Source organism: Ambystoma mexicanum, chromosome 13 (genome assembly GCF_040938575.1).
Source record: "Ambystoma mexicanum isolate Mex_15411 chromosome 13, UKY_AmexF1_1, whole genome shotgun sequence".
Taxonomy (NCBI): domain Eukaryota; kingdom Metazoa; phylum Chordata; class Amphibia; order Caudata; family Ambystomatidae; genus Ambystoma; species Ambystoma mexicanum.
Genome location: NC_090938.1, coordinates 380,635,438 through 380,661,644, shown reverse-complemented (window position 1 = coordinate 380,661,644; position 26,207 = coordinate 380,635,438). Strand labels below are relative to the sequence as shown.

At 46.8% G+C, this 26,207-nt stretch overlaps 1 protein-coding gene across 2 annotated transcripts in view; it reads left to right on the top strand.

Moving 5' to 3' along the window:
* Positions 1–26,207, top strand: part of CARMIL3 (capping protein regulator and myosin 1 linker 3) — a 2,002,476-nt gene that overhangs the window by 1,513,264 nt on the left and 463,005 nt on the right. The gene's annotated exons all lie outside the window — the stretch shown is intronic.

Sequence of the window (26,207 nt, the reverse complement as noted above, 5' to 3'; positions counted from 1 at the left end):
AGTCCTATGGGACTCCATGAGAATGGGGACTAACATTTTCTGGAGCCTGACTTCCCGATCCGCCAGGACTTTTAATCTCCTGGTGGCACTGGGAAGTCATGATGAGACCCATTGTATTTCATTGCTCCCTTTGTTCAGGTCAACCTCAAGGAAGTCTCAAAATGGCTGTTTTGACCACGTGGGCTCTTTTTGAGCCCACATGGCAGTCTCTATATTGCAAGAAGAGGTGACCTAAATCATCAATGCGCCAACGTCCAAAGATCTCTCTCTATATATATATATATATATATATATATATATATATATAACGCCTAGGTATGTTTCTGTACTCAGCTGATGCAATGTTTCAGTGTTAGGTTTCCCTCTGCTGTCCAAATGGCACCCACTTGGGTTGGTTTCTTTGTTGTGAACGAGGAACTCGTTCATTTCACATAGCCAGTTTCCACCATCGGCTCCGAGGTGAGGCTGGTAGCAGCGTGCTGCTTACATTTTAAAGTATATTGTATGTTGCTTTTTCCTGTGTCTGCCCAGAGTGTTGTAATCCTTTAGGTAGCGCTGTGTGCTTGTCCCTCACCCACAGTGTTCCTTCCTTTGCTGCCCCGGCCCTTTGTTCTGCCTCAGTTACCGCATTGGTTGGCTGCTTTGTTGTGAATGAGGACCTAGTCCTGCATTCGGTTCACCAAACCACTTTCCACCATTGGCTTCGAAGTGAGTTTGGTAACAGCATGCTGCCTACATTTTAAAGTATATCGTGTGGTGCTTTTTCCTGTGTCTGCCCAGAGTGTTGTAATCCTTTAGGCAGTACTGTGTGCTTGTACCTCACCAGCAGTGTTTCTTCCCTTGCTGCCTCCCCACTCCCCAACCCCTTTGTCCCGCCTCTGTTCCCGGATTAATTGGCTGCTTTGTTGTGAACGAGGATCTAATCCTGCGTTTATATTCACTGAGTCACTTTCCACCATTGGCTATCTAGCTGTAATTATTTTGGCTGTATAGGGCAGCTCCACTGCCCAAAGCAGCCCCCTCTCGCGAATAACCCCGTGGCAAAGGCCCGCTGCCGTGGAAGAAGCTCAAGATGGTGTCTGCTGGTGTCAGCTTTGGAATCAGGAAGCTGCGGCCGTCAAGCTGCTGTGACTGAGCAGGTAGGTGCGGTGAGGGGGGAAACAACCACTGCACCCCACTAAACTGCCCCCCTCTATTCACTCCTACGCCATTTACCGCACCACACATAAGCATCCCACTAAAGTGTATTGTTTAGCCTTCCCTCACTTCTCCCCGGGAAAGTCACATCCTTTTGCATTGCTGCTGTGTTTAAAAACTAGGCATTTTCCCCTCTTTTAAGTAAAGTTGAATCTGGTTGTTTTGCATTGTTGCTGTCCTTAAAAACCAGGCCTTTTTCCCACTCTCTAGCCCCTCCACCCACCGCTGGAAGTACCTTGTAGTGTTGAGTGTACCTGTCTGCTCCTTCTGTTTTTCTCCCTAGTGTGTGACCCCCCCCCCTGCACCCTTCTGCGCCTCCTTGCTGTGCGGTGCTGTGTACCCTCCTCTCTCTTTTCACTCCCTCACCCTCCTACTTCCTCCTCGCTCCCTCTGTGGTGCTTTCCGTCTCCCCCATCTTCTCTAGCTGCTACTCTATCCCCTATCCTATCCTTTCACTAAGTCAGGAAGGAAGAACTTCAAGAGGGGCATCCAGGTCTCCAAACTAGGCCTCCCTATCACTGATACCTACATCAGTGCATCCTCCAGACAGACCCTCACTGACATCCTCTTTGTTGTTTTCTCTTCTATCCTATGGACCCCTGATATGGTCTATATTCTCTCTTCTTTCTCCTCCTCTCACATTAATGGTGGCACTTGGAGGGAGGTCCTCTTGGCCTGCTTGCACTCCTTCAAGACCATCATTAACCTCTATATGAATGTCACCGTCTTGGGCCAGGGCCTCAGCCCAATCTCCTTCTTTTTGATAGGCGTCTCCCACTTCTTATCAACTTCCTTCGTTCTCTTCCTACTCCTACTAGCACCTCCCTGGCTCCTCCGCCTCCTCCATCTTCTGCTGCCGCTCTGGCACCCTCCTCCTTCTTTCTAGCTACTGTGTCACCGCCTTCTCTCACCTATGCCCCCTCTCTGGCCCCTCTACAACTTCTGCTGGGCCTACCCCACTTCTGTACCTCACCACGGAAGTCTTTCAAACGTGGCAATCTGCTCCATGTCGCTACTCTCAACTCTTGCTCTGCTGTCAAACACTCCTCTCATATCTGCCACCTCCTCAAAGAACTTGACCTGGATGTCTACACTCTCACCACGACATGGTTCACGCCCAGCTCTATCACAAGTTTTGACACTCTCCTCCCTGATGGCTACAATATCCTCTTTTAACCCAGAACCAACTGTCCCAGAGATGGAGTAGCTTGGATCATTCCGGGCTAGGTCCCTGCTTCTATCATTCCTACGCAGGCCTAGTCCTCCTTTTAATGCCTGGTCTGCAGGCTCTCTATCTTTCCGGGCCTCTGACTGTGGCCACCATCTACATGCCACCCGGCCAGGTTGCCCTCTTCCTCTCAGAGTGGGCTGACCTCTCCTCTTCTCTCCTTGCCTCTAACTCTCAACTTCTCCTCCTTGGAGACCTCAACATTCTCCTGGATGCTTCTAATTCCTCCTCAGGGCTCTGCCGCAACCTCCGCGAGATTCTCTCTCTTTCCATTCTACAACTCTTGGTATCACTCCGACCTCGCCACCCTCAAATGCAAGTGTAGGTTGAGAGGAAGTGGAGGGCAAACTGGGCTGCCGCCTGCTCCAACGGCAATACAGACTCTCTGTCCTGTGAAAGAAGAGAGCCCACATCCAAACCTGCATCTCTGCGGCCTCTAACACTCGGCTGAACTGAAAATCTGCAAGGAGCTGGCCAATCCTTCTGCAGTCTCCACTCCTCCTGTTCCCTCCCAGGCCCTCTGTACGCGTCTGGCCTCTCATTTCACCACTAAAACTCAGGACATCCTATCCTCTCTCTCCTCTTCCTCTCCCTCTACCTCTCTTGGCCCCCCTCTGGCCGCCTCTCCCTCGCCTCCTCCTTTCTCCTCTTTCTCTCCAACTGCACTTGATGATGTTGCTAGATAAGTCTGATCTATGAAAGTGTCATCCAAACAGGTGCTCACCGGCTCATCCAGAACCATCATGGACTACAATGACACAGTCGCACCAGCCTTGGTCGATTTCTTTAATCACTCTTTTACCACTGGAACATTTCCATCCCCCCTCACTCACTCACTTGTGCACCCCATCCTTAAAAAGCCTTCTGCCGATCGTACCTATCTGGCAAACAATCGCCCAATCTCGATCACTCCTTTCCTGGGAAAACTACTGGAAAAGCTAGCCATCTCCCAACTCACTCTGCACACTGAATCTGTTGGCTGTCTCCATGACCATCAGTCTGGCTTCAGAGCAGCCACAGGTATGGAAACTGCTCTCCTGAACACCCGTGAAGACATGCTCACTAATCTTGATTCAAGTATTCCTTCTGTCCTCATCGTCCTTGACCTTTCCTCTGCCTTTGGCACAGTCAATCACTCCATTTTGATCAGTCAACTCTGTGAGAACCTGGGCATCATGGATCAGGCCCTGGAGTGGTTGACCTCCTTCCTACTGGACAGACCCTCCCAGGTTCAACATGGCCCTTTCTCTCCACCACCTCTCTCTCTCTTCACTCAGTGGTCCTCAGGGCTATAACCTCTCACCCTGGCTCTTGAATGTCTACTTGGCCCACCTGATCTCTACCTTCTCCTCTAACTTTCAGTGTTATGCAGATGACGCTCAGCTCTCTTTCAGGCTCCCCTCAGCCTCCTCTCCTCTCCTCTCTCGCTTATTCTTGACTGTCTATCTGCGATTCAGATTGGTGTGCCTCCAACAATCTCTGCCTTAATACCAATAAGACTGAGATCTTCTAATTGGGACCCCTGCTACTCTCTCTCTCACTCTGGCTGCCCCCTTTGGGCCCTCTCCTTCGCCTTCCTGTGAGGCAAAAACCTTGGTGTCATCTTCAAATCCACGCTCTTCTTCTCTCCTCACATCACAGACCTGTCCAGGATGCCCCACTACCAGCTGCACCTCCTCAGAGGTATTCTTACTTTTTCACTTTCCCCCAGAAGCTCACTGTCTCCAGAGCCCTGGTTCTCTCTAGGCTGGACTATTGCATCAGCCTCTTTCTCTATCTGCTATCCTCTACGCTCTGCCCTCTGCAACTAATCCAGAACAGGACTGCAAGAATTATCCTTGGCCTCAAGCCCAGGGACCTTATCTCTTCAGTCCTGAAATCTCTCCACTGGCTCCCAGTGGCTGCAAGGATCAAGTTACAGACCCTCTCCATCATCCACAAGGCTTTCTGGGGCCAGGGCCCTCACTACATCCAACTCTCTCTTCCAAAATACCTTCCTTCTCGACCCATTTCGCTCAGCTACCTCTATTTCTCTGAGGGCCAGATACTTCTCCAGGCAGAGTGGGGGTAGATCTCTCTCCTCTGCAGGTGCCTCAGAATGGCCTCCCTGCCCCTCTCAAACTTGAACTAGACCATCTGAAGTTCTGGAAGCAGCTCAAGACCTCCCTTTTCTCCTCTGCTTTCTCTCTCTCCCTCCCCTGCTGACTTAACTCCCTGCTGCGCCAACTGGTTGCGTGGTACCCTCAGAGTCTCACTGGGTACCAGGCTCCTCCTCGATCAGTCTCCCCTGCTCTGTCTGCGGGCCCTCCTGTAGAGGCGCGTTATAAATGACCTATCATATCACTTCAACAACAGCTATCTTTTCAACATACAGATGCAATTCATCAGTGTTAGGTTGCCCTCTGTTGTCTAAATGGAAAAGTGCACCCACTTCAACAACAGCTATCATTTCAACAAACGGAATGAGCGCGGGCACCTTCACCTTCCACATTCAGAAAAATGCCATGTTACTTCTTTCCACCTCCACCACCCTTCACACACGGCATTGTGGTTCCAGTGTTAATGCAGCAAACGTGTATTTCGACCACCTGGGGTCTTTTTCAGGTTAAAGGTTATGACACATGTCATGCATAAACAAAAACATTTCTTTGAAGACTTTTTTTTATCTCAAGAAAATATCTGTTCATTATCCAAACAGAAGAGCGTAAAAAAGGAAGCGCAACAGAGAGAGAAAAACCAAGATAATACTTCATCAGCAATTGGATCCAAATATATATTTTTTTAAAAGGCATCGTTATTTCACATCACTATTTCAATGGATTGCTTTTCTCCTGCAGATTCCTCATTAGGTAGATAACCTCATCCAGCTCTGCTGCTCGGAAAACTTCGACAAAGTGCGTAGTGGAACTCGACTCGGCCGTCGATCCTTCTTGCTCGGTGCTTGATCGTTGGTTCCGGACGTGACATTTGGCATCATATATATACTGCCTCACTACGCCCCATACCTCTTTTCCTTTTTCCGCGGACCGATTCCTTAGGCTCCATGGCACACATCTTTGGCACCGACGGTGGGGGTGATCAAGGAGACGTTGACACTATATATGCAGGGGCTGTTGGTGTCAACTATTCTGATGACCAGGCAGACCACCTGGCTTCAGCTTTGCCTCTTGGGGCAGGGGCTAGAGGCGGTACGTACCTTACGTCAGGAAGGCACAGCTCCTGCAAGCCAAGCAGGGACAGACGCGTTTCTCACACTCCAGAAGGGGCACGGCGACTTCCACAGGACAGCAGGCAGCAGAGGCAGGGGTGGCTCCGTCCTCGAAGCGACTTTGATTTTTCGCTGCCACGACCTACCGATTGGTGGACGGCTGTCAGAGCATTGGTCCCAATGGCGGGAGATAACCCCTGATGCCTGGGCCCTGGAGCTCGTGCAGTGGGGTTATGGTCTGCCCTTCTTAAGGAAACCTCTGGACAGATCCCTACCACCTCATGCCAACCAGAACAGGAGCTCCAGGAAGAACTGCAAGCCCTGCTGTTGAAGAGTGCTGTGGAAGAGGTACCTCCTGATCAGAGAAGGTCGGGCTGGTATTCCCAGAACTTCCTGGTCCCCAAGAAGGGAGGAGGTCTCCATCCCATTCTGGACCTCAGGGCCTTGAACAAGTTCCTGAGGAAACACAAATTCAGTATGGTGGCGTTGAGAGAATTTCTCCACGCTGTAGAGTTGCAGGACTAGCTGGTGTCAATAGATCTGCAAGACGCTTATTTATATTTGCCGATACATCGAAAACACAGGAAGTTCCTGAGGTTCCTCATAGGGGACAAGCACTTTCAGTTCAAGGTGCTTCCCTTTGGGTTGACCTCCACTCCAAGGGTCTTCACCAAGCTCATGGCAGTAGTCGCGGCTCACCTCAGGAAATCCGGTGTCCACATATTCCCGTACTTGGATGACTGGCTGATCCGAGGGAAGTCGGCAGAGCGGGTCCTGTCCCACCTAGAGGACACCTGCTCACTACGCCACGGTCTGGGTTTCTCCATAAACTTTCAGAAGTCCCACATAACACCAGTACAAATGCTCCAATTCATTGTGGCAGTCTTAGGCATTCAGGTAGGAAAGGCTTTCCCAACTGAGGAAAAAGTCATCTGCATTGCGCAGATGGTGAGCTTGTTCCAGTGCCACGCTTCCTTACCAGTGGCTTCCTTCCTCCCCCTCTTGGGCCTCATAGCCTCCTGTATTTTTCTAGTGCCATAGGCCAGGCTGCGAATGAGATCCTTACAATGGCTCCTACAAGGTCAGTGGTCCCAGTAACTCGGAAACCTCAAGGACCTCCTTGGGGTGTCCAGGTCAGTGGTCAATGACCTGTCTGGTGAGACAACAGCAGCAATTTACTAACGGGAACCCTTCTGGCCTCCGTGGCCCCAGGCCCGAGTGGTCATGGATGCGTCTCCGAAGGGTTGGGGCTCTCACTGCGAGGACTTGCAGGTGAGCGGCCTTTGGTCAGCTATGGAAGCCAGGTGGACCTTCCCTCTCCACTACGCTTTCCCTCTCATCCATGTCATTCCTTGAGTTCTCAGGAAGTTGAGGAGGTTTCGAACAACCATGATCTTGATCGCCCCGGACTGGGCAAGGAGGACATGGTACTCAGAACTCTTGGATCTGACCATCGGCCCACCTTTCCGGTTGCCTCGTCGCCCGTATCTCCTAACCCAGTCGGAAGGTCGGGTGCTTCACCCAGAGCCCTTTCACCAACATGCGTGGCTCTTGAGAGAATGGGATATGACAACTGGGACCTCTCTGAGGAGGTACTCAAGGTGTTGCTGGCTGCACAGAGACCATCTACAAGAACCCTGTATGCGTGCAGGTGGAGAAGCTTTGAGGCGTGGTGCAGGGAACGAGAGATTGACCCATCTTTTGACCACTACAGTGATGGAGTTGCTTCTGTCACTGGCCTTAGCAGGCCTTCGGGTCACCACAGTCAAAGGATATTTGGCAGCCTTGTCTGTGTTCAAAAGGTCCCCGGATCAAGGTTCCTTTTTCACGATCCCAGTTATGGCCCAATTCCTGAAGGGCCTTGTGAATACGTTTCTGCCAACTCGTTTTGTTGTCCCAGATTGGGATTTAAATCTGGTTTTGGCTTTCCTGATGGCGGCTCCCTTTGAGCCATTGCACTTTTGCTCTTTGCAGCTGCTTACTCTGAAGACAGCCTTCTTGGTTGCCATTACTTCCACCAGGTGGGTCCGCGAACTGCAGGCCCTTTGTTGTAAACTCCAATTTCTACGGTTCTTTCACGAGAAGGTCTTGCTTAAAGTAAGGCTGGGGTTCCTGCCAAAGGTGGTATGAGAGGTTCACCTTTCACAAGCCATGGACTTGCCAGTCTTTTACCTACCTCTGCACCCTTCTAAGGAAGAGGAGCGCTTTCCATCGGTTGGATACCAAAGGTGACTTGAGTTTTTACGTCGTAAGGACGTCAGAATATTGGAAGACTGAATAAATTATTCGTGGCATACACTGTAGCCTGGAAAGGTCTTATGGTGACTAATCAGACTCTGTTCCAATGTATCATCTTATGCATTGCAGAATGTTAGCAATCTGCAGACAGGGAACTGCCTCATGGCATCAGAGCACACTCGACTAGAGGGGTCTCTGCATCTCCCAGTTAGGGGCATTTGCCGAGCAGCAACTTTATCCTCACTCCAAACTTTTACGAGGCACTAAAGCCTGGATGTCGCTAATGGGGCCGCTTTTGGACACAGCAGTGCTGCAAAACCTGTTACTGTGAATTTTCTGCCCTCCTCCGTTGTTCCACTGCTTTGGGAGTCTATGAGATGAGGAATCTGCGGGAGAAAGTCAATCCATTGAAGGAGCAATTACTCACTGTTGGTTCTTTTTATGGATTCTTCTCCCGCAGATTCCTCATCACCACTCACATCCATCCCGCTCAGAAAGCATTACCAGTTTGTGTGTGCTCTCTTGGTGAACAGATGCATGGTGATGGTCCTAAAGTTACAGTTTTCTGTCTAGCAAGCTGCATGTCTTTCTCAGTCTCTGTTTTCAAAGAGAAAAAATATATTTTTTGATTCTTGCTATTGTGGAGTCTTTTTCCACCAAGTCTGTGTATCCCTTCGCGATGCTTGTTTGTTAACCTTCCATTGGCTGTTTGACCTTCTTCTCTCCCTATTTTCCTCTTCAGCTGTCGAACACGGGGGAAAAAGGGCAGGAACTGAGATACGGGGCGAAGTGATACAATATTTATACAATACCTGACGTCACGCCCGGAGCTGACAATCAAGCACCGAGCAAGACGGATCGACGATCGACGGCCGAGTTGAGGTCCACTAACGCCCCCTGTCCAAGTTTTCTGAGCAGCAGATCTGGATGAGGATATCTATCTGATGAGGAATCTGCGAAAGTAATTTCTCCATCTATTATGCTGTAGAAGCAAAGAGATTCGCTCGCATAAGTAATTAGTTATCACAAACTCCATTTCGAAGGACTAGAAAATCTTAAAACAAAGTTCACTTAAGCTTTTGGTCAAAACAAGACAAACCAACCCAAAACATGTATGCATTAATTTACAATAAACCTGCATTTGCATGTCTAAGTTGAGCACCACACATGTAATTAAGGGACAATTGTAGGGTCTCAACATTACCTAAATGACTTATGTATTTAAATATGCAAGTGAATAGGTCAAAATACAAGGACTTTAAGATACATTCTCCTTGATCGTCATGCTTAAATGTATTGAAAAGAGAGACATGATCAATAAGGAATATGTCGAAGCACTTGCCCAACAGAATAAAAAGAATTATCCCACTGATTTCCTACTGGTATAATCCCAAGAATTCCAACAAAACAACACAAGACCAGCAAGGTTTCCAAGTGATACCAAGAATTACCTACAATCACCAAACATTAAATGAGATATTTGTGACTGTAAGGTATGAACTGTGGCTTCAATCTCTGTGCTCAGTTTCCCTTTGGAAATCTTTGTCACTGGTGCGTAAATTAGCCATGACTCCGCCCTTCTGTATAAAAGTTTGAAATCGCTAGGTGGAGTTCAGACCTCTTGGCCTTTAACAATCTGGCATAAAAATTAGCAAATTGCCTGAGGGCTCTTGACATGTCAATGGAGACATTACACCTACTGCAGTTAAACTAGGGCTTAGACGTCAGGACTAGATTTAATCCCAATACAAGAGGAACTACTACAAACTGGCCTTAGATCTTTCTTTTGCGTCTGGAGTGATGAACACCACTATGAAATATCTAGTGAAGTTCGCCGGTTCCTACTACCAGAAACAGTTCCTGCGCTTGAGACTGAACCTCTACCCAACTAAAGAAATTTTATTTTCTCGAAAGTAAGAGTTGGAATGATAAGAATTGTAGATTTTGTCTGTGTCCAGATGTAACAGAAACATTAAAACACATAGGTCCTTATCATGAGTTGGGCGGTAACGCCAGCGCATAATAGCGCTGGCGCTATCTGCCCTACCGCCAAACCCCCCCGGCGCTATTAGCACCGAATCACGGGTTTGGCGGTAATGGAAGTCCCCATTCCCTACTGAGCCCATTCGGGAATGCCCCATTCCCCATTGGGCTCAATGGGGAATTTTCATGCTCATACCGCCGGTGGATTTCCCGCCGGCTGTATGAGCGTGAATTTTCTGCGGATTTCCCCCCAGCTCAGAGCTGGGGAGAAATCCGCCAAAGCCCTGATTTGGCAGACCTTAAATCCGGCGGTAATAGCGCTACTGCCGGATTTAAGGGTTACAGCCAATCTCGTGATGAGGCCCATAGTAACTTCTTCCCCTGCACTAACTGCTTTGAGAACATCATACTTGAGGACAATTGTTGAGAGGGTTAGTAAATTGTCAGTGGATGAATGGTGGAGTTTATTCCTTTTGGGTGAAAACTCGTCTTTTGTGTTTGCTGGATTCAAGTTTCTAGATAACGTTTTTTAACTTTTAATGAGGGATACAAGGGACGCTGCATGATTTTATAGAATGAACGTTGCGTTGCTATCCTTCTTCTTTTTAATTCTCCAACATGGGGTCTGCCAAGGATTCAGATGTTCATGAATATTCCCCGTTGTCAGGTTGGGAATTCTCAGTAAAAGAATAAACAGTTTCACTTTCGCTTGAAAACTGTATTTCGAATGGATTGTGTCCTCCGATGTATTCCTCATCTTATAATAATTATCCTTCCAGCTTCAGCTGCTTCGGACTTTCTTTTCCACAGGGGGTGCTGTGTTCCGTCTCTTCGAGTCGATTTCCCTTGAGGGCCTCCATTCGACTGTCAACGTCATCATCATTATCTCCAGGTCTGTTTTTCCGAGCTAACGCTTCGAAGAATTACAGTGTGCTTTGGTTGTTCACTGAACTTCGTGACTAATTTTCAGAAATGAAAATGTCTTCTCCTTCGGCTCCATCAACGCCTAAAACAGCTTCAAGAAACGTCAAGCCTGCAGATCGAAGATGTCGATTGCCGACCCCCACCGTATATGCCTGTGATATAACTGTACCTCCGACTGTAACTCCTGCCAGCCAATAACCGAAAAAGCTCTGAAGAAGCGTATAGGTAAATTGGCGATGGGTAGTTTGCCATCGAAAGTCTCCTTCGAAGAGTTCCAAAAGAAAATCTGATGAGTCGAGAGATTCTCCTCGATGGAAAAGGTCTTAAAGATCTCGATCGAGAAGTTGATCGCGCCATTCTTCGCCTTCTAGGAAGGCCAAGAAATAGCGTCACAGGTCACCTTCGACCTCCAGTGATTCCTCGGCCGTGGTAATGAAATGCCCAACTAGGTCGGATTCTCCAGCTAAATGCGATGCATTTCATAAAGAAATGCTTACAATCTTCGAGAATGAGGCCCGACCCCCTCAAGGGACAAGCACAAAACCCATGCCGCTGTCGATCTGTATCAAGACGGCAAAGGGAAGTTGAAGACGAAACCTTTGAAATAAATCTTCAAATCCGAACAATAAGCCGGAATTATATTGAGAGAAATGTCGATCCGATGAGAAATCGTCAAGGGCTTCGACAAGCCATGAATCCAGTCCATCGAGGGTACTTTCGAAGAAACATAAAAAATCACCAACTCTGACGGCCTCGATAACGCCATTGGCGTAAGAGCCGTCGACGCCAGTGTCAAAGTCGACTCTGGCAAAATCAGCTATGACTTCAAGGCAATTGTCGATGATTTCTTCGAAGCTGTTGAAGCCAATGGTTACTCAGGAAAAGGTTTTTAAACACATACTGAAAAAAGATTTTTTAAAGTCCTTAACTTCGATCTATAAAGACAATGGGCCTCATTACGACCGTGGCGGTCAGGAAATAGCGGTGGCGGTAAACCCGCCGCCACCGTTGTTTCCGGACCGCCTGATCCCGACCCCTGCAGGTGGGAGGTGATGTTCCCGCCAGGTCTGACCTGGCGGGTTTAACACCGCCCGCCTGCAGGCAGACGAGGAAACACCGGCAGCATTACAAGATGCTGCCGGTGTTTCCATGATCCCGATTCCCATTGAGTCCCATAGGACTCAATGGGAATGGGGATTTACACCATTCCGCCTCCGTGATTCCCGGAAAACCGGGGTTGTGATGCCCCGGTAATTCCGGGAATCACGGAGGCGGAATGGTAATACGAGTCCGGCGTTAACCAGGCGGTTTTACCGCCTCGGTTAACGCCGGACTCGTAATGAGGCCCAATGAGTCTTCAGATGACAATACATCATATTTGGCTTATAATTTGAAACACCAAATGTACCATAGGAGTTAATTTCTGAAGAGTCTAGATAACAAGACTTGTATAATAACCTACAATCAGATAACCTATAATCAGCCACTGTTATAGATACCGCTCCAGAGCTGGAATTTGGTAAACCAGATCGTACTGACCACGCTGACTCCCCATACTGGCTACTAATGGGCAATGTGGTTGAATTTTTAGTTTGGAGCAGACCTCACCTTCTTTTGAGCAGGATGACATAACAGATATTTTGGATCAGGGTGCCCGGAGAGATCCAATTTTGCCCTTTCCTATTGCCACACAAAAAAGGGTCTTATCTAATTGGGAAATACCAGAGACTGCAGCTACAATAAATAAAAATGTTGCACAAAAAATATAGGCCAAACAGCAGTGACCCAGAGTACTTAACTAAGCACCCAACACCAGGGAGTTTGGTGGTTCAGACTGTTACATCTACCAAGCAATCAGCATATACTTCTATCCTTCCCGATAGGAATGATAAGAGGGTGGATGCCTGGGCGAGAAAAATATTTACTGCTGGAAGTAGGGCTTTAAAATAAGCTAACAAAACTTGTGCCTTGTCAAAGTTTACATTTACCCTGTGAGACTATGTGGCTATGGTGTCTGACCACATCCCAGAAGGAGAAGAAAGAGATGGCTTCCTGACCATCAGCAAGGATGGTAAGGCGGCGATATGTGAATGCCTCCAGTCGGGTCTGTATACTGCAGATAGCATTAGCAGGTCCATGGCAACTAGCACTGTGTTACGCAGATTTGTGTCATTGAGGAAGTCCAGATTTCAAGCTGATGTGCAGTCTAGACTCCTCAATATGCCCTTTGACGGCTCGAGGCTGTTTGGCAGCAATGCTGATGAAAGTTTGGAAAAGCTGCTGACCTCAAAAGCGGCAGCTAAATCTAAGTGCTGCCGACAGCCTAAGCACCCCTACCCTGGTTCATCATCTTTCAAGTCTTTTCGATTCTACTCCTCAGTTGGAAGAGGATAAGCCAGCCATAGAGGTCAGAGAAGATTCCCTCGTGGTGCAAGAGGGAGAGGTGCTAAGTCAGCCCAGGCATCAGCAGTTTTACCCTCAGCCACTGCTTCAGACACCTCAAAACCTCTCTGTGGACTTAACCTGCAAGACCCCTTTAGAAGGCAGACTTTCTCGGCATCTGAAAGAATAGCGAGGAATAACTTCTGATGCTTGGGCACTGGAAATGATAGCCCAAGGTTACTGCCTTCCTCTTCTTAAAAGGCCTCTGGATCATCCACTGGGGAACAGCTCTTTCAAAATTCCAGACCTGCTCCTTGTGCAGGAAATGTTAACCGTGCTAGAGAAAGGTGCTATGGAACCAGTATGTGTAGCGGAGAGGAACAAGGGTTGGTACTACCTGTATTTTCTAATTCCCAAAAAGGACGGAGGATTGAGACCCATCTTGAATTTAGGAAACTTGAAGAAATTGCTCAGGAAGGTCTAGTTCATGGTGATTACCCCTTCTCAGATGCTTCAGGCCCTCCAACTCCAAGACTGGATGGTGTCATTGGAACTTCATGATGCTTACTTTCATGTGCCTATTCGTCACAAGCACAGAAGGTACCTAGGGCTCGCATTTGGCGGTTCTCATTATCAGTTTCGAATTCTGCAATTCGGGCTGACCTCCGCCCAAGGGTTTTCACCAATTTAATGGTGGTGGTGGCAGCGAGTCTTAGCAGAGGGGGGATTCACATCTACCACTACCTGGATGATTGGCTGATTAGGGCACGTTCACCCGAACAAGCCTGAGATCATCTTTGAGTAACCTGCCACTCTCTCCACAGACTGGACTTCTCCCTCAATTACAAGAAGTCCCACATGATTCCTTATTGTTCCTTTCTCTCTTTCCAATATATCTGAGTTTGACGATCAAGGAGCATGTCTTTCAGTCCATGCATTTGCACCTATTTAGTAGCATCCCGTGAGGGATCTGAGGGCTTCCTCACTTCTTTACCCAATATATCCTCCCCCCGGTGGTCAGGGAAAGGGCATTGCTCTTGGATCCTGACCCTGGGAGTGTATATGTGATGGAGTATCACCTGGGTGGAGGAGACTTGGGAACTGGGGGTGAGGCACCCTTAGGTGCAACATAGTATCCCCCATTTCCCTTTCACAATGAGTCTTCTGTCCCTCAAGCCTTTATAGGCTATTGTCAATCCTTTCCCTATTCTTCCCCTAAAACTTTCCCCAAGAAACACCAGTTTGGTACTCGGACGAGGAAGAGACCAAATAGAGAAACACATCCTCACTTCATTGACACACACACACACATACAAACACCAGTTGTGTACTGGGACGAGGAGGTCAGCAAGAGTAATGCAGGACTCCCCATTCAACTGTGAGCGGTCTAGTCCTTTTTGCACCAATCAACTTGGCAAGAGCTTTAAAAGCAGGAAGTACTGCAAAAATGGAGTCAGTTGTGGAAGCAGGTTCACAGACTGCTGGATGAGAGCAGACCTTTCCTGGAAAGCGGCGTGGCTAGCGGAGCGCTCAAGAACCCCTGGAGGGTGCCAAGTGTATGCAGCAGGAAGCAAAGCTAGAGGCCGGTGGTGCACTATGAAAGGGGAACCGGCATCACCAGGCGAAGCTGCCGTGTGAGTCCCGAGCTGCGAGAGAAGCACCGTTGGGGTGAGCGAAGCCACGGAGAGCCGTTGGGTAGACAGAGCAAGTCGCTGCACGAGAGCGATAGAGAGTTTGTGGCGGCTGGAGGCCTCGCTGGAACGCCGTAAGCACCCACCGGTGAGTCAACCATATGAGGGGGTCACAGGCATGGCAGATGAGCACGCAAAAACCAGCAATTAATACCAATTTGAATGACTTTTTGAATACCGATCTGAATGAAAATGAAAGTAAGCACTTTTGAATAACGATCTGACTGAAAGCAAGTTTGTGAAACTTCCTGATATAAAGAACTGCGTGATTTGAGAAATCAAGCATTGGTGAACAAGGATTGAAAGAGCTACGAGAATATAAGGAACTGTATAATATGATAAAACAAGCATTGGCAAGAGCCACGAGAATATAAGGAACTGTATTATATGCCAGTAAGACTGAGATTCTGCTCATCGGCACACCCACTCCCTCCTTCCCTGCAGCTCTCTGGCCGGCCTCTCTTGGCCCTCTTCCTGCTCCTACCTGCAAGGCAAAAAACCTTGGGGTTATCTTCGACTCCACACTCTCCTTCTCTCCTCATATATCTGACGTCTCTAAGAAGTCACACTACCAGCTGCACCTCCTCAGAGGTATTCCTCCCTTCCTCTCCTTCCCCCAGAAGCTCGCTGTCTCCCGAGCCCTGGTTCTCTCAAAGCTGGACTACTGTAACAGCCTCTATCTTAATCTGCCTGCCTCCACACTCCGCCCTCTGCAACTCCCCCAGACAGAACTGCGAGACTTGTCCTTGGCCTCAAGCCCAGGGACCGTATCTCTCCAGGACTGAAATCTCTACACTGGCTCCCAGTGGCTGCGAGGATTAAGTTCAAAACCCTCTGCATTGTCCACAAGGCCTTCTGGGGCCTGGGGCCTAAATACCTTCAACTCTCTCTTCCTAAATATCTTCCTTCCCGAGCCCTTCGCTCATCCGTCTCCAACTCCCTCAGGGTCAGCCGCTTCTCGAAGCAACGAGCTGGGGGTAGATCTCTCTCCGCGGCAGGGGCTGTCCTCTGGAACAGCCTTCCTGCCCCCCTGAAACTTGAGGAGAACCATCTCCGGTTCCGGAAGCACCTCAAAACCTTCCTCTTTGCTTCTGCTTTCTCTCTCCCTCTCCCCTGCTAATTCTTCGCTGAAACTGCACTGAATCTGCAACTGGGCCACTCTCACCGACCTCGGTCCTGGGCCCAGCCACTCTCCACTTGCACTGCCTCCCTGGCAACCCCTGCAATGCGGGACTGTCTCTGTATCCCTACAGCCCCCCCTTCCCAGCACTTGTTCTGCACTTACCTTGCACTTGCCACCAGCTGGCCCTTTTATTTATTTATTCTACTTACCTTGTACTGCACTTCCCCCTCCCCTTCTCCATGCACCTCTCCCCTCCCCCTCCCCCTGCACTTGCACGATCTGAATGACACCTGGCCTAGTCGGATCGTTGTCTGTCTTCCCCTTGTTCCCCCTCCCTCCCTCGTCGCGCCTTGAAACACTTGTGTATAGGCGCGTTACAAATGCCTTATCATATCATATCATATATATGAGAAACCAAACATTGGCAAGAGCCAGAAGAATGTGTGAAAGTGCACCAAGTGAATGGTCGCAAAACAAGCCATGATAGAGCATAAAGAGGAGGTGATATGAGAATGAATCAAGCATCACTGTAAAGCTGAAGCAGTGGCAACTTGCCTGTGAAGAGGAAGCAAGTAAGATGTGTCGGTTGCGTGACCTGTAATGGGTGGACCCTATGGTCCAACTACTGCGCCTAGACCGAGTGCACCCTCTATGAAAAGGCCACTGAGAGCATCCTCAAAGAAACTTTGTTTAACTTTAGTGTGATCTGAAGTCAAGGAACTGAACTATATATATAAATTGATGAACAGTAACCAAATCAGAAGAGCTGGGCAGTGTCCCAAGTAATTGTGTTGTTTTGGAAAGCTGAAATACTTGACGTCTTGGGGAAGGGAACCCCTGTGCATTGTTAACTATTTTGAACTTGGGAAAGGGAAACACTTTCACAAGCCAAGAGCTGGCAGAAGCTCTGAACTTTTATTTGAAAACAACTTATTTTGATGGTGACATCCCTACACATTGTCACAATTAGGTGTGAGGGCAAGTATAGGTTTTGGACACAGACAGACATTTTGCTTTGGACTTCCTGACACAGACTATCCTTAGTTTCCTTGAGGAAGGAAAATCCCACCTCAGCATAGGGCAAGTTAGGAAGTTTTCCAACCTGCCTTTTAAGTTAAAACTAGGTTTATAGCCCAAACTGTATTCGGTTGTCTGTGTCTACTTCATGATGCCTTCACAATACTTAATTACTTAAGTCATTTAAGTAATGTTGAGACCTTACCATTTTCCCTTTTGCCTTATATCCAAGGTGTTGTTGATTTACATGTACATGTGTGGTGCTCAACATAGATATGTAAATGCAGGTTTATTGTGAATTAATGCATGCATGTTTTAGTTTTTCTTGCTTTGACCAAAAACTTAAGTGAACTTTGTTTTAAGATTTTCTAGTCCTTCGTAGTGATGTTTGTGATAACTAATTACTTATGCGAGTGAATCTCTTTGGCTCTACAGCATAATAGATATAGTGATGTGAAATAACTATGCCTTTTTAAAAAAATTATTTGGAGCCAATTGCTAATCAATTTTTGCTTGATTTTTCTCTCTGTTTCTGCTTCCTGTTTTGCACTCTTCTGTTTGGATAATGAATGGATATTTTTGGGAGAAAAAACAATAAGTTAAAAAAAATGTGTTTGTCTATGCATGACAAATACAGGGCTTGAAAAAGAGCCTAGTTGTTCGAAACATGTGTTTGCTGTTTTTAACAATTGCAGACTTTCATTTCAAGTTATATAAATATTTTCCTCTTGTGATGTGGTTCTATGTGCATTAATGGATTTCTGATAATCTTTGAACATTGGCGCTATGATAGTTTAGGTTACCTATTCTTGCAGTAACCGCATTTTTACAGTAGATTAGGGCACTCATCCACCCAGTCTATCCACAAGCAGCGGGGAGTCTTTCTTTCAATCAATAGGTCAGGCGCAGTTTGAGAGTTTTGACGCTTTCCCCCCTTGTTTGTTCAGCCTCTATATTGGTTTTAATTGGTTTAGACCAGTCTTTTTCCCTGGGTTTTAACTCCCATTTTCTATTAGGGTGGTCTAGGCTGAGTTTCCGTCCTACTGACCAGGTGTTATAGTTGGTCTTCTGAATACTTACCCCCAGCTCCCTCTAGCGATGTGTGGCCTAGTCTTTGGCCAGCCTCTTTTTGCAGTGGTACTTAAGGTCCTGCTTTGTCCTTGCCTCTCTTTCTTGGCTTTTTGTTCTGAAACTTTGAAGACCCAGATCTGCTGACATGGTGAAGGTGTATTCCCGCTGATTCCCACCGTTTGTGCTATTTTACGCTGTCACTTGGCTACAGTGGCTGAGTGCAGTAGTTTGGATATATTTCAGTTTGAGTTTTCTACTACTGGAGGTCCAGTCCGGGCTTCCTGCTGCTCCCCCTGCTGCACTGGATTGAGCATTCAATGCTGAAATCATTTTCTAGGCCGTTTCCCTCTGTTTACCACTAGGGGCTGCCACCTTGGTGCTGGAAGCTGCCGCTGCCTGAACGGGGTTGGCACACCATAACCTCACCTGATCGATTCCTTGGAAAGTCCTAGGGAATTCTGAGCTGTTATCCCCATACTGGGATCATTTTCTTCCAGGCTTCCACCCTTTTTGTCCCCCCGAGCTTCTGAGATCCTTCTTCACAGGTACCTCCATCTACCCATGGTCTTCTTTGCCGCATTCCTGGCTTGAAGATTGTTGTCATAGGAAAGCTATTTATTATTTTCCTTGGTCATGGTAGTTGTCTTTGGCTTAGTGTTCAAGCCTCTGGGCATTGGATCCTGTAAACCACACGTAGGAAAGAGGCCTTTATTTACATGGGTTGTTTCACAGTGCTGGAGCTTTTTTCACTGAAATGTGCACTGTGTTTACTTAGCTCCTGGCCCAGAGTTGGCGTTTATTCAAGATGTTCACCCTCCAGTGTCCCTCTGGTTTGGGGTCAAGATTCTCTGGAGGCAAATCACAACTGTGTTTCTTTTGCCTTACATTGGGGTCTTCCTGATCTGCTACATCTTCCTCTGGGGCTTCTAGTTCTTCAACTGATGTCTAGATCACTTGATTGGTGTCTCCTCTGGTCCTCGCAGGGCTTATTTACCAGAGAACCCATATCTGTGGGGTAGAACAGACTTACCTCCATACAAGCAAATGCTCCATTGACTTTGTCTCATTGATTCCTCTGACATTTTCTACTTGTTTTGGAACTATCCTTAAATGACTCTAGGGGTACTTACATGCCCCTGGACATTTGTACTGTATCCACTAGGGATTCAGTGAGCTCTAGACCAAGAACTGGAATTTTAGGACTTACCACTGATTTCATATCTATTTTAAAGTCATGCTTTGTACTTCTCTCGTTGTGAATGTATTATCACGCTGTATCTTATTTTGGTGAGGTGACTGTGTCAATATTTTCCCCTGAAGTGTATTGCAAAGGTAACTGTCTCTAAAATTTATCTGGATTTATTGATGCCTTTAGTTGTGGGTCTGAAATGACATCTAACCTCTATCACTAGGTTGAATCATCATGTGCGCATTTGTATTATTTTTAGTACTATGCTCTAGAGGGTTAGTATTAATGTAAAGTGTTGATGCTGGCCTTTGTGTTTTGTTGCAAATTATTACTGTAAATTAAAATGTCTAGTTCTGTTTTTTGCCTACTCCTTGCCTCTATGTGTTTGGTCCTGACCCCCTAGTCTAGAACCTACCATACATAACAGGGTTGGGATTGTGTCTATAGGACACTGCGCTTAAAGATGCAGGACCATAGGGGATTTTACCTGCTTTGTTAGGTTATGATATGATATGATATGATATGATATGGCATTTATAACGTGCCTATACACACGTGTTTCTGTGTGGTTTCCTTTTTCTCCACCCCTTGCTATCATGTTGGATGTCTATCTGCGACCGTGTGTCCACATAAAGGCACTGGGGCAACGAGAGCCCTAAAAGAAATTTACTGTGTATTATTTAATACTGTGTATTGTGCGATAATCACTTATTTGACCTGATAGAGATCTATATGTGTAACAGAATTGAAGAATATATTTTTCAGCATATCAGTGTTGTGTGTTTTGTAGAGATAAGTGTGTGGACTAATTGTACCTTTGTGTCAGCCTGCTTCCCCTACCTGAGAGTAAAGCCTTGTCACTCTGTCCAAGTTTACTTATCTTTAAGAGATGTTTGGCTTCTCTTTCTCCTCAGGAGTGTGTTGCCCCCCCCCCCGCTCCCAATTAGGGTCTGTGGTTGTATATCCCTCAACAGAGGGTTGTACAATAATTCCCTTAACAGATGTATTTTCGGCAGGTTGTTCACCTTATTGCTCTTACAGTCTGCCAGAAACTATGTTTGTGCTACTCGTGCTTGGTGAGGAACTGCTGCTACAGCTACACAGCGTTTCCAGCCCTCTTTCTGTTTTTTATTTTATTTAATTCAATCTCCCGTGCGGAGCACGGCATGGAGTCCGGCACAGAGTCCGGCACAGGGTCCAGTCTGCCCAGCCCGCCTCGGGCCGCTGGGCTACTGGGAACAATGACTTTGACTTCGGCTGACTCCTCTAAGACTGGCTCCCAAACACTGGATAAAACTCTGCAACAACGCTGTATGCTCAATCCTTGGACTGCTGCCGCCAAACAGTCGGGACTAAATCATGGCAAGGTAAGTAAATTCACTGTTCCTTTGCCTGTTACCTTGCCACTCAATATTTCCGATTCTGTCAATACTCTCAATACCGGGACTTCTGATGTTCCGTCAGCACCAGCAGTCGAAATGTTGATCCCGTCGAGTGACGTTGCACCAGCCCCAGACTTTGGTATGTCTACACATCCCAATGAAACATAGTGCTTTAAAGACAACACACTTGCATTGCAGCCGCCTACTAAGCTTTTGTCACTGTCTAATCTTGAGCCAGTCCCCATTTCGATTTTGGATCAACAAGACTCTACTGAATGTGAGGCATCTTTACTTGCAATGTCTGCTGCAATGCCTGATATATACTATTCTCCCTTTGATCTCACCGATGTTGAGCTTATGTCGGTTCCGAACATTGGTTCTTCGTTCCAGTCACGTGCCCAGCGGACCAAAATTAGCACTCCAACTTGAACCACCGCCTCATTTGTCTTAGAAAGTGACAAGCCCCCTCAATTGAAGCCTCAAGACAGTATCAGGGGTCCCCTTGGAAGAGCGGCTGGCATGGTGGACATAATGTCTAGTGTTATCTTTGACAAGCGAGCGGATTCGCTTTCAACGAAAGCTGCAATGTCTTCTAATTGCTCTAATGACATATTGAATCCATTCGAATCCAATGATGACTCCACCAAATCTGCCTGCTACATTTTTCATTGCTCATCATGCAGCGACATGAGTACTGCCGATTCGGCCGATTTTGGTGATGTTACTTCTGGTCAGAAGTCAAAGGTGTCCTGTGACACAGGAAGCAGAGTTTGCCGTCTCTTGGATAAACAGAATGTCGCACTGTTGGCAGCTTCAAACCTGAATCCCTTGCTAATAGTTCCCGGCAATGTTTTGGCTTTCGATCACCAACCTATTCCTCCAACTGATGTCACTTTGTTGAAGTCCACAGGAGAACGTACGTGCTCCCATCTCGCTCATCCTACGCTGATTCATCTAACTCAATCGGGCGTAGCGATGCAGAGACAGGATGCCTCAATCATCTGCAAGTCATCGCATGCTACTGCTTCTCTGAAAAACAACTTGGAGGTACTTGTCGATCGGGCCACCGTACTTACGGCTGGTGATCTTTCTCCACGACGATCGACCGCTAAAACTGCGCCACTACCATCATTGACAAGACCAGTTCGGTCGCCCGCTCCTGACCGCCATCCAGAGTATACAAGAGCAAGCACAAGCACTCTGATGACGAATGTGCGAAATAGCAGGTCACACCGCTCTGGGTCTTTTCAAAATCAAGGGCATTCTGCAAATCTTGTGCTTTCATATGATGACATTCAAAACCGCTCCTCAGTTGGTGCAAGAACACCTTCAACGACAACCTCAAAGCCGAGTCTATCTGCTGCCGCGGCCACGCAAATACACAATAATGTCTGGCTGCTTCTTCCCTGGCTATGATACCTTTTGTGAAACTTTACGAGTCGCTACATGAAGCGATTCGCGACCAGAATAACATGTTGACAAACTTGAATATCAAAATGGATCAGATTGGCCAATTCAATATCTACCTAAAGCAAAAAATGCAATCTGAAGCTGATTTAACACTACAATGGCAACAACGGCTATGCGATCTAGCTGCTCGTCACCATTGTCAAAATGACAGCCTTGCAGAAGGGCTACTAGACGCTGTAAAATGGATGTGTCATAACTCTGGGTGTGTGTCCAATATCCTGGCAGGAAAGTCTATGGAATCTGCAGCTCCTGTCATCTGTACTGCATCTCAGAGCGAATCTGTTCCCTCGCAGACAGTCCTATTTAACGTCCCAGAGGTTCACACCAAGGCAGGCTCAGCATCCTTGCAATTGTATCTCGATGGCCTTAATTTAAGTCATGCCCCTCTTCTGCAACCATCTGATTCTGTTCAGAAGTCTCTAGGTAATAAAACCACATCTTGTTCTACTCTTACAAAACCTACCAATGCCGAATCACTTGGAGCTGTTGACCCTTTAGTAAGCGAAGTGCAACTGCAAAGTTCTACTGCCAAAAATGCAAAATTTCCTGCGTCTTTTGGCTTCTTCACTGGCACTGCAAAGCCTGAGATTGGCTTGGCAAATCCTCAAGCAATGATTTTGGATAGTACTCTATTAGCAAAAGCCGGTGCAAGTTCATTGCCAAAGAAGAGAGCGAAGCCCGGCAGGGTCAATGCAAAGAAATTCATTAGAAACCTTTCCACTCCTCCTAGACCTAGCTTGTTTAATCGTGATACCAGCACCAAAGTCAGGATCTCAGGCCAGTCTGCAAAAACAGATTTAAATCCAACTCGGAAACCCAAGCAAAATCCACCACTGAAACAAAGACGGATGACTTCTGATGAAGAGTCAATTCATTCAATACCTGTTTCTTCTTCAGTTAACCTATGCGACCTCTCCACTTCGGCAGCTGACAAACTTGTGAAATCTAACAATGCAATTACTGAGTCTCCTATCCAACTCGCAGCTCCACAAATCGTGATCACTCAGAAATCTAAAGATGGTATATTACACACTCAGGAGCTTACTGCCAACGAGGCCCACCGGCCCCAATCCTCAAACAAAGATGGCATCTCATCCTTGTCCACTGGCTCACGCTTGAATCCAAAATTCACCTCGTCTCAATGAACTCAGAAGGTTCATTTCAAATTGAGGGTTCATGAAAATCGTTACAGGAAAGCCACACCCCCGACTTGCAAACTACGTTTGCAAAATATCCAAGGTGATGACATTGATGTGAACCTTAATAGAACAAACGTTCTAAAATTATTCAAGTGTATTCCATTGCTTTGAATCATTGAATCTGATGACATTAAAATCGTTGAATATGCTACAAAGAAGTCATCTGACCAAGTTCTCTTGCATATCGCGTCTGCTGGGGTCCAAAACACGATTTTGAAGGCCGCTGAGGATCTTCTCTTTTTCGGATTTGAGATCCTGGTTGAACTTGAATATGAGCGGCTCTCTCCAACTGCTTCTCATGCTGCACATCAAAACCAATCAGCGCAGCTTGACTCACTCTCTCTGCGGAATGCCTTGAGTGGTGGTCCAAACTTAAGTAAAGATCTGCCAGTACCTTTGACCCAATCTCAGAAAATCACAAATCCCAAATTACGCTGGGCTCGCCATTAACCATGATTGGAGGCTGGCAACTATGTCTGTCACTTTTTGTCTTGGAACACACGTGGCTTGAAACACTTATTCAACAATTTTGAGATCCCTCTACATAATGTTGTTATAATCTGCCTGCAGGAGACGTGGCTATCTGATGTACCGATGCGCAATGGCTTTGTCTCTCTGCTCAATCCTGCAATAAAAAATTACAAAGGTCGTCCTCAGACTGGCTTACTGACAATGGTGCGAATTACTCAGAGCTGGTCTGTGCCAACTTCTTTGAATCCAAATCCATTCGTCCAAGCTACTATAATGTGCACAAAAGACAAAGATATCCAACGTTGGGTACTGGAACCCCGCAAAAATTAGCACCAACCATTTTGTTTACTCCATTACCCAGATAATAGATCAGGCAACATTAATGTGTAACAATTTAGCCGTGATATGCTGTGGAGATTTAAACTTTTCATGGCTCCAGTTTGACCCTCAGACCCAGTCTTATAAGCAATCACCTGATCATATTCTCACCGCCAGAGGTCAGATTTGGGTCCGTGCCATGAATACTTGCAACTGCACAGTGCTAAATGGCAACGTTAAGGGCGATGTCCCACCTCATCCTACGTGGCATTGCGATGCAAGCCATAGCATTCTCGACTACATCTGGGTCTCTAAAGATGTTGAACGTGATGTCATTGAACTGCATATTAAAGCCATGAAATATAGCGATCATAATCTCTTGAACCTCAGTTGTTTGATGGAATGGGCGCCCTCGGCAGCATTGTACCAGTTGCCTGTTGAAAGTAACAACAAGGGTAATCGGTTACGGATAAATGCGTCCCAAATCCAAAATCTTAGCCTTAAGCTAATAAATTCTCATTCCTCAAATGGAATCGACTACACTCCACTCTTGACGGCCTTTACCATTCACTCTCACAAGCTCCATTCTAGTGTGTGTGTACATAGGCCCTTATACAGTGCTGTAGTCCATGAAGCAAAGAAAGATCTGCGGAAAGACTTGAGACTCACCAAAAAGAATCTACCAAGGAAAGATGTGTCAGACGCAGTGAAAGCTAGAAGGGCCCTATATCGTAGCTGGGTAAAGTCCAACGCTGTTATTATTGATCAGGATCGTGCTGAATCATTGCTGAAAATACTGGTGACTAAAAATACTCGTGAAATTTGGCAGATCCTGAACATGGACTTTTCTAAATGCACTTCAACCCCCTTAAACACTATTACTGGTGCCAAGTGGGAATCCCATTTTTCTATGGTTTTCAAGAAACCGCGCTTTGAGCCGGTAGGTGAGCCCAACAGACTCAAAATTTCGTGGGCTGTGGATATGTCGCTTGACGACATTGAACGTGCCATCATGGCATTAAAAAACTCATGCGCCGCTGGCCCTGACATGATTGCGAACGTAATGCTAAAAAAAACCTGAAAGACTGGTCCTTCTTTATTGGCAAGCTGTTTTTACATATTGCCCACTCACGACATATTCCCCAGTCATGGTCCACAGCAATTGTTGTTCCTATCCACAAGAAGAGCAGTTGAGACGATCCTGCAAACTATCGCCCAATTGCCCTCCTCGACACAATTGGAAAGATCTGTGGGTCAAATCTTCGACAGAAGCTGGTGAATTGGGCTCATGCATCTTTGATTCTGGATGTGCGCCAAACAGGCTTCACGAAAGGAGTGGGTCTAGAAGTGAATCTAATGATGTTATCCATCTTGAAACTCGAAGCCCTAAAATCAAACTTCATCTTGCGTTTAGCGACATGAAGCAGGCCTTTGACAGTGTCAACAGAGGATTGCTTTGGGCTAAACTGTCAAAGTGGAACTGCCTGGCAAATATCCTCGATCCCATCATGGCCCTCCACGCCAATACTTCGATTCAGGTCCATTTAAACACCTGTGGTGAGTTATCAGATCCTATACCGACTGCCAAAGGTGTAAAGCAGGGGTGTCCACTTGCAGCCGACCTGTTTAAACTGTTTTTGGCTGACGTGCCTCTGCATTTGGTTCATGTCAAGTGCTTTCCCCCAAAGATTAATCACGTCCCTGTAAATTATCTCGTATACGCAGATGATTTAGCCCTAATCGATCAAACTCAAATCGGTCTTCAACGGTTGCTTGTAGGATTAAATGAATATCTAACCATCAACGACCTTGTTATAAACACACTGAAAACCAAAATAGTATCATTTGGCAGTGTGAGTTCGAAGAAGGACAAATCATTTAGGTGGTCAATTGATGGTGAAATCCTTGCTTCTGTACCATTGATTAGGTATCTGGGGATTCAATTTAATAATTCCATCTGTGAACATCATTGGGTTATGGAACTGAAGGATAACATGTTGAAGCTTGCCTTCCAGGGCGCCAAGATAAACAAACTCTATGGAAAATTTTCATTGGCTCCTGTTTTAACATTCTATCTCCAAAAATTGGTGCCAGTCATTACCTTTGGTGCCGAGGC